This window comes from Canis lupus, chromosome 18, assembly GCF_011100685.1.
Source record: "Canis lupus familiaris isolate Mischka breed German Shepherd chromosome 18, alternate assembly UU_Cfam_GSD_1.0, whole genome shotgun sequence".
NCBI classification, from domain to species: Eukaryota; Metazoa; Chordata; class Mammalia; order Carnivora; family Canidae; genus Canis; species Canis lupus.
The window spans coordinates 38,409,485-38,418,601 of record NC_049239.1 but is presented as its reverse complement, the minus strand read 5'-3'; the positions used below and the strand labels follow the sequence as shown (position 1 = coordinate 38,418,601).

Sequence of the window (9,117 nt, the reverse complement as noted above, 5' to 3'; positions counted from 1 at the left end):
ACTCCCTCCCTCCACATCACTCACACTGAGTTCCCTGCTTTTCAGAGACAATCCAAGCTCACTCCTGCCTCAGGTCTTTGTACTTGCTGCTGCCAATGCTCAGAAATATCTCTCATTTACCTCAGATCTTTGCTTAAATGTTACTGTATCACAGTCTTCCCACCCTCTATGGACACTGTTCCAAACTTGCTTTTTTCTTCATAGTTTTGATCAGTACTTAAATATTTCTATTTATTTGTTAGCTTGTTTATTCATTTACTTATCTACATAGCACATACACTACAGGAGAACAGTAAGTTTGTTTTCTTTATTAACAACTCTATCCCCAAACATAAATTATAGCCTGGTTCCTACTAATTTTTCAATAAACATTTGTTAAATTAATGAATAAATTAATTAATTGAGCTTTGAGTCCGGAAGTCAATTTATTTGAACCACTGATAATTATAGTTGGTTACCCATTATGTAATTCTTTTAAAAGAATTTGAGGACTTTTTGGGAGATGTGTCTGATTTCTTTCTATATTCTCTCACTCACTATTTGCATTTCCCTCTTTCATACAAATAACTTTTGGAAACCAAACTATCACATAAATCATATTAAACCATCTTAATTCTTTTAGGAATTTCTCGTTAAATGAAAAATAACACATGAAAGGGACTATACTCCACCTCCTAGGGGAAGGCTAAACATATTATTTAGGATTTTTCTACAAGAAGGACCCATTTATTTACTGACTTAGTTTCATGTTTATATCAGCACAGACTCACATACATCTGCTTTATACCTTGGGGTATAATGTAGTCCTACAATATTTACTTCGTTTTTCAAATTCTTCCATCTTGGGTTATTGGGAGCACTTTCCATTTTACTCTGGTTTCCTTCCTTCGAATTAAAAAAAAAAGATTTTATTTATTTATTCATGAGAGGCACACACATACACATACACAGAGGCAGAGACACAGACAGAGGGAGAGGGGGAAGCAAGCTCTATGCAGGGAGCCCGACATGGGACTCCATCCCAGGTCTCCAGGATCACGCTCTGAGGATCACGCCCTAGGCTGAAGGTGGTGCTAAACCACTAATCCACCCAGGCTGCCCTTACTCTGGTTTCCTTTTGATATGCCCAACCCTCTTGTTTTCTGAGCTCCTTCTTCCTTCCTGGAACCACAAGACGCTCCAGGCTCCTCTTGTGCTATTCCTGTCCCAATCCAGTAATCAGCTCTTTCTCCAAGAGCCCATCTCACTCTCACTTGGAACTCACATGACCCCAAATCCTCCAGCCTTCTTTCTTTTAACTGGTAAATCCAATAACAACCAGCTACAGGAGGCAGAGTACTTTCCTAAATGGTTCTGAGGTATCTTTGAGTTGGGATTGTGTGTGTATATAAGATTTCTTTTTGTCTCTCAGTTCCTGTTCCAAAGCTCTGCCTTTGCCCCACTTGTCTGTCACTTCAAGCACCACACTTCCTTCTGTGCCTCTTCTTTTCTTGTCTCTACACTGCTTTTTCTCCACGTGACATATACCACTCCTCCTCCTTCATTCTTCCAAAGAATCACTTACACAATAATCTTGTACTCAGACAAAATGGAGGAGAAGTGAACCCCAGATGATAAATTCCTGCAAATCGGAAATTTGATATAATGACACTCAGGTTCTTGATGCATAATCTACTGCCCAAACAACTCTTGTCAGTCATCTCTTAAAACCTTGGCTCCCCATCATGTTGTTATCCTCTCTCCTTCTCTCCTCTCAAAGTGAGTCTCAAAGCCCTATCTCACTAGCTGCTTTGAGAAAAGACAACACACATTTACTTCATCATGCTTGTTGGGAAAATCTTAGAAACTATGTAAAGCAAAGCATAATAATGGACTAGATGGTAGAGTATACATTTGATGAGATTTGTATTCCCACCATCCAATCAAAGCACTCAAAGTCACCTACCAACTTCCTAACACTATGGCCTATTGTCAGTACTTAATCTTGATATTACTTAACCTACCAGCAGCTCTGACACTTCCATTCCCTCGTGATGCATTTCTCATTGATTGGGTTGTAGGACACCACTCACTTTTGCTGGTTACTCATCTGTTGGACCTTTTATTGTGAAAGTTCCAACCCTTTGTCCTTGAAACACTTTTCTTCTTTCTAACTATATTCTCTTAGCTATTTTTCATTCTTATGTCTTAAATATCACCTATGTAATGAAAAATCCAAATTTATATATCAATTCCAGTGCCAAACCATTCCTTGTGGTATCCAAGAGTCATCTAAAGCTTTATACACTCCAATGTAATTCATGGCCTCTTGGTCTCTTCTCATCCCAAACCTCCTACTATCACACCTTTCATGCCTCACATAGTGATCATCTTATCCTTCTAGTTGCTTAGGGAGGTAGAATACCATTTTTCTCACACTCCACATCCAACATATCATCATTTCATGTCATCTCACTATTTGAAGCAGTAAAAAATAATCTGGACAACTTAGAAGGATATAATACTACCTATGATTTGGAAGAAACAAAAGCAAGCAATTAAATAAAATATAATTTCAGAGATTTGTTTAAGTCTATGAAGAACATAAGAGTGTATGAGATAAGAATCATTCTAAATGGTATGATCAAGAAAGGAGATCTTAAGATACAATATGAAACTTAGGGAAATGTATTCTACTAGGGCAAAACAAGCTAGAGACCCAGTTTTGGAGACATGTGTAGCCTTTCAGTTTCAGGTACAAGTTGGGTGGCAGAATACTAATTTTCCTTGATAAATCATTATTGTATTCTTCCAGAGTTTTGGGATTTCAGCTATGTACATTAAGCTTCAGCTAGGGCTTAAATTTTGAAATTAGCTTTGCAGGTTGGTTTTATGGTCTTATGACTGAATGCCGGCCAATGGAATGTACTCAGAACTAATGTGTACAGTGGAATACTACTCAGCCATAAAAAAGAATGAAATCTTACTATTTGCAATGATGTGGATGGAGCTCAAGTGTATTATGATGAGTGAAATAAGTCAGTCAGAGAAAGACAAATACTATATGATTTCACTCATGTGGAATTTAAGAAATAAAACAGATGATTAGATAGATATATGGGAAGGAGTAGAAGAAAGGAGAAAGGGAAATAAATCGTAAGAGACTCAATAATAGAGAACAAACTAAGGGTTGATGAAGAGAGGTGGGTGGGGAGTGGGCTAGATGGGTGATGGGGACTAAGGACTTGCGATGACACTGGGTGTTGTATGTAAGTGATGAGTCATTAAATTCTACTCCTGAAGCCAATATTGTACTGCATGGTAAATAATTAGAATTTAAATAAAAATTTGGAAAAAAAAGAAGTAATGTGCATAGTTACTACATCACTTTTTTCAACTCATCTCTTCTTCCTTTCCTCCAGATAGAATAGTTTTGATGAAGATAGACTTTCAACACCCTAGGAAATGGTAGAGAGAGATGAGGGGGACCTGACCCTGAATGACCAAGACACACCATGTCCAGATAGTTCATTTTCACCTTGCTACATTATCTTCCACTGTTTGAGAATAAATTGCTGTTGTACTTAACCCACCATACTTCGGCTTTCTTTCTTTATAAAATGAGCAGTTTAACCTCATTTCTAATTGTGGTAGATTAACTATGGGCACAAATTCTTTGCAGCTGTTTTCCTCAAGAGATGTGGTCCTTCTTCATGCTTGCATTGGGGCCAGCCCTTTGACTCCATTGGCTAGTATTTGTGATAGAAAAAAATGCTGTGTGACTTAGGAGTCTAGACTTCAAGAAATCCTTCAGTTTTACTTTCACATTGAAAATGCTAAGTGAGAAATCTGGTCCATCCTCTGGAGGATGGAAGACCATGTGAAAAAGATGTAGAGACTAACCAGAATCAACAGTTAGAAACGTGAATAGGGCCATCTTGAACCTTTCAGCCCAGCTGACTGTGCGGAAAATATACAACCTCATGAATGAGCCCGTGTGAAAGCAGCAAAGGAACTACCCCATCAACCACAGAACTGTGAGAACTGTTGCATTAGGCATTGTGATATTTTGCTACACAACAATAGATAGCTGGTTAACTATGCAGCTTTTATAATCTCTCTAATTGATCTATGGGCCAAACAGAATCTTTAGCTTCTTGGTGACTTTCCTAAAAGCATTATTCACCTCTTTATTCCTTAGACTGTAGACAATAGGGTTCAACATGGGGACTATTATGGTATAGAACACAGATGCCATTTGGTCATTGTCCATAGAATGACTAGAACTAGGTTGTAAGTACATGAACATGACAGTTCCATAGAAGATGGTTACAGCAGTGAGGTGTGAGGCACAGGTGGAGAAGGCTTTCTTCCTTCCCTCAGCTGAGCGCATCCTCAGGATGGCAATGAAGATGAACAGATAGGAGGTCAAGATAACTATAAGAGCAAAACAGACATTGAAAGCTGCTAAGATAAAGAGCACAATCTCATTTAGGTAGATGTCAGAGTGGGAAAGATCCAGGGTTGGGAGGATATCACAGAAAAAGGGATGGATCACATTGGAATGGCAGAAGGTGAATCCAGTGTGGATGGCAGATTCAACAAAGCCCCAGACAGCAGCCTACCAGTGTCTGAGCACATGCATTAACAGTCAGAGTGGTGTGTAATGTAAGAACTTTCACATCACTGCCTGCCCATCACAAGCATGACAGCTAGCAGGAAACAGTCTACACTGGCAAAAGCCACAAAGAAAAACATCTGAGAAGCACATCCATCACAGGAGACAACTTTATCCTCTGTGAGAAACCCAGCCATCACCTTGGAGTAACAACCTGGAAATAAGCACAGTCCACCAGGGAGCATACATCAAAACAAAAAGCTGAAATGGTCACATAAATGCAGAGAAATAATTTTTTAGGGCAAAATGAGTGAAGGATAGTAGGAGATACAGGTTTCCAGTTATAGAATGAATAAGTCACAAGGATGAAAGCTACAGCGCAGTGAGTAGAGTCAATGATAATGTAATATGGTTGATGGTGACACATGGCAGCTACACTTGTGGTGATCAGAGCCTAACTGTAGAGTTGTCAAATCACTATGTTGTTTGTCTGAAACTAATATTATGCAATAACCATACTTCAATAAAAAATAAAATAAGAGTTTTTTCATTGAAAACAAATAAACAAACAAAACTTTAGGCAAATATTTATCAGCTTTATTTGAAATCACCAAACACTAGAACCAACACAAATGTTCTTGAACTGAGAATAAGATAAATAATTGGTAATGACTGTACAGTGAAATACTACTCTGAAGGAAAAATATTCCACTCTGACACAGAAAGCAATACTAATTGAGTTTATACACTCAAAGAGTACTAATTCTATAATTATAGTTAAGTTCACACTCTTGAAAAGGCAAATTTATTGGGATGAAACAATTTATTGGTTGCCAGGGCAGCGGGTGGAAGAATGGGTTTGTCAGAAGAGGTTTGTATGAATTTTTGTAGGTGATAGTGCTTACTGGACATAAATTTGACAAAATCTTATAACCACTGGGATTGTGGATACTGTTATATGGAAATTATACTTAATTATAAGCTGATAAATATCACATGAAATAACAAGTAATACAAAAATGTGTGTGTTCAGTGAAATAACCAGCACAACTCCACAGGCTGTTTAATTGCCTCCAACCTGGGAAAGGGATGAGGTGCTAGAAATGTTCTCTCAGGGGAAATTCCCAGAGAGCTCTGTGTCTCTATAATTCTCTCCACATCCCCATGCATTAGCCATTGAAATCTCAGTATGACTCCACATGCCACCGTTGTAGAGAGACCAGTCTACATGCTGAACCCCTTTGGAGATCATTTACTCATTTGAATGTTAATATTTGCTACTGCACAGAGATCTTATCCCAGGATATGCTATGAGCCCCCAGTCATATTCAGGGGAAATTCCCCAAGATAAAAATTACATTGATTGACTTAAAAATGATAACTTCTTATGGAGATGTCTTACAGACCCTCCCTTGTTTGTTATTTACAGACACAAGTTTGTGAATTATAAAAGAAGTAATCTTATCATCTTTATTTTACAAATAAGGAGGGGGTTAGTGATGCCTCTAAGGACACAGAAAGAATGCATGGTACGTACAGAAATTGAACCATGTTAATGTTTCACTTAAGTCACTTCCATTTTCTCCTGCCTTAGAGACCTTGGAGCCTTATTATGACCATGTCCTGAGAGTAGTATTTATGCAGTATTCTACAGCTTTGATTCTGATTCAGATCCGTATTCAGAATTGGCCCTTCCTGCTCTTCCAGCAGACAGGTATGCATCCATATTCCCTACACATTTTTTAAAGATTTTATTTATTTATTCATGAGAGACAGAGAGAGAGAGAGAGGCATAGACACAGGCAGAGGGAGAAGCAGGCTCCATGCAGGGAGCCCGACGTGGGACTCAATCCTGGGCCTCCAGGATCACGCCCTGGGCTGAAGGCAACACTAAACCGCTGAGCCACTAGGGCTGCCCATCCCTACACATTTTTAATGAGAAGTGTAATCTTTACAAAAGTGGTGGGACAGCTTTATCTACTTTCAGTTCTTTGAGGACAGAAATAGATATTTCAAAGTTTTTCCAAAATACTGAGATTAGACTGGGGTATAAATGTTAAAATTTCCATCGGAAGGGAATTTACTGATACTTAAAGATCATCATCTTGCTTTTCTAAGGATAGGAACAAAATGCCATGGATGATTCTTTAATTAATCTAGTGGTGATTTCATCCTGTTCACTAAATGCCGGACTCTCATTAGATGTAAACAAACAGGCAAAACAAACAAAAAACCTGCAAGAGTGAAATAATCTCTTTTTACAAGATTTTATTTATTTATTTATTTATTTATTTATTTATTTATTTATCATGAGAGAGTGGGAAAAGGAGCAAACGGAAAGGGAGAGAGAGAATCTCAAGTAGATTCTGTGCTCATGCTGACCATGGAGTCAATGGGGGCTCGATCTCACGACTCTGAGATCATGACCTGAGCTGAAATCAGGAGTCAGAGGCTCAACCCACAGAGTCAGTGTCAGGCTCCAAAATTATCTTTAAACTATAAAAATACAAATATGGATCAACAAGATCCAAACGACATTTAAAATCTTCCCTTATAATCTCAAGCTTCATCATCTTCCCCTATAATCTCAATGAATTAAACTGTGAGTCTTGACTCCTTCCCAGGCTAGCTGCATAATTTTCAAGCATTACATAACTTCTCAAGTCCTCACACTCCACAGTGGTGAAGGAAGTATAGCAATACTCCCTACCGTGTACATTCACATATTAACATATAAAGCCTTTCTTATCACTTATAGAACATAGAATAAGCTCCAAGTGGATGTGTGTGTTAAGATTGACAAATGATGTCATCATGGGACAGGCTTGTACAGGGAAGTTGCCAAACTTAGGAGAAAGGTGTTAGTAGTTAGCAGAAAAGGCAAACCCTTCCGAAGCTTCAAATGAAGTGAACAGATTTGCAGCACTGTTCCTATGGAAGAACAGATTCAAATGAAATATTTTCTTTTTTCTAAAGATTTTATTTATTTATTCATGAGACACACACACACACACACACACACACACACACACACACACATACACACACCTTAGCAGAGACTAGGCAGAGGGAGAAGCAAGCTCCCTGCAGGGAACCCATGCATGATTCAATCCTAGGACCCCGGGATCATGCCCTGAGCCAGAGGCAGATGCTTAACAACTGAGCACCCAGGCATCCTTCAGATGAAATATTTTATAACATGGGCTTGCCACCCATATAGATCTGCAGGCTGAAGGGAAGATAGACATGGAACTGTCAACCCTTGATCTCTGATTCTGCTGTGAGATGGCAGTCATGAGAGAAGGAATAAGTTCTCCAGGGGGGGCTCCCATCCAGCTAATGTGTAGATTTCAAGGAAGAAATTAACCTAGAGAAGGCTTGGGGGCAGCTGATTGCTTGGGTGAAGTGAAAACAGACTAAGAAATCCCGGAGATCACAGACAACCTCCAAGGCCCTCATGTGTGAGAAAAGGCACATTGAAGAGACTCTTCAAGACTTCGTACTTCACACACGTCCGAAGCCCTGCAAGACACCACCCATTTTTCCCAGGGCAACATAAAGACAATCATCCCATCCTAACAATAATATTGTAGCTCATCAGACTGTGCTAATCAACCAGATATTATTGTTTTTTTTTAAAGATTTTATTTATTTAATCATGAGAGACACACACAGAGAGAGACTGGCAGAGGCACAGGCAGAGGGAGAAGCAGACTTCACGCAGGGAGCCCCAGGCGGAACTTGATTCCCGGTCTCAAGGATCACGCCCTGGGTGGAAGGCGGTGCTAAACCACTCAGCCACCTGGGCTGCCCAATTTTATTGTTTTTTAAGCAATATCTTATTTAATTCTCATAACAATACTATAATGTACATCTCATTACTGTCTTATTTTTCTAGACATGGAAATAGGAGGTTCAGATAAGTTAGCTTAGGACTAATGATTCCTCATTAGTAAATGGTAGTAGAGCTGATATGTACTTCATCCTGGATCCCAAGCTCTACACCCAGTACTGTGCCTTCCCCTCAGATGGTCTCTTCCCCTGGTGGCTGTCCTGGCTCTTATCCCTCCAGTATCCCTTCACATCCACTCTGTGTGTATCTCTTGGATACTTCACTGGGAAACCCCAAACAATGAATTCGGACCAATGGCAACAATAAGCAATTGTATTGAATTAACTTAAATTTGATTTAAATATAGTTTAGAAGATCACTTTAGGAACCACTCAGCATTGATTCAGATATTGGTTTGGATCCCAAGCATGGCTTCTCAATTAATAGTCATTTGAAATATAAAAAATTATTCAACCTCTGTGCATCATAGTTTATTTTCCCCCTAGCTTTTTTTTTTTGAGGATTTTAAGTCATCTGTACACCCAACATGGGGCTAAAACTCACAACCCCAAGAGGAGGTTCTACTGGTTGAGCCAGCCAGGCACTCCTCGCTGTGCATCATAATTTACATGAATGTAATAAATCAAACTCATAATGTTCTTGAAATGATGTAATGAATATACAGATC

At 38.9% G+C, this 9,117-nt stretch overlaps 1 pseudogene; it reads right to left on the bottom strand.

The window, feature by feature from the left end:
* On the bottom strand, window positions 4,112-4,838 carry OR5B133P (olfactory receptor family 5 subfamily B member 133, pseudogene; annotated as a pseudogene).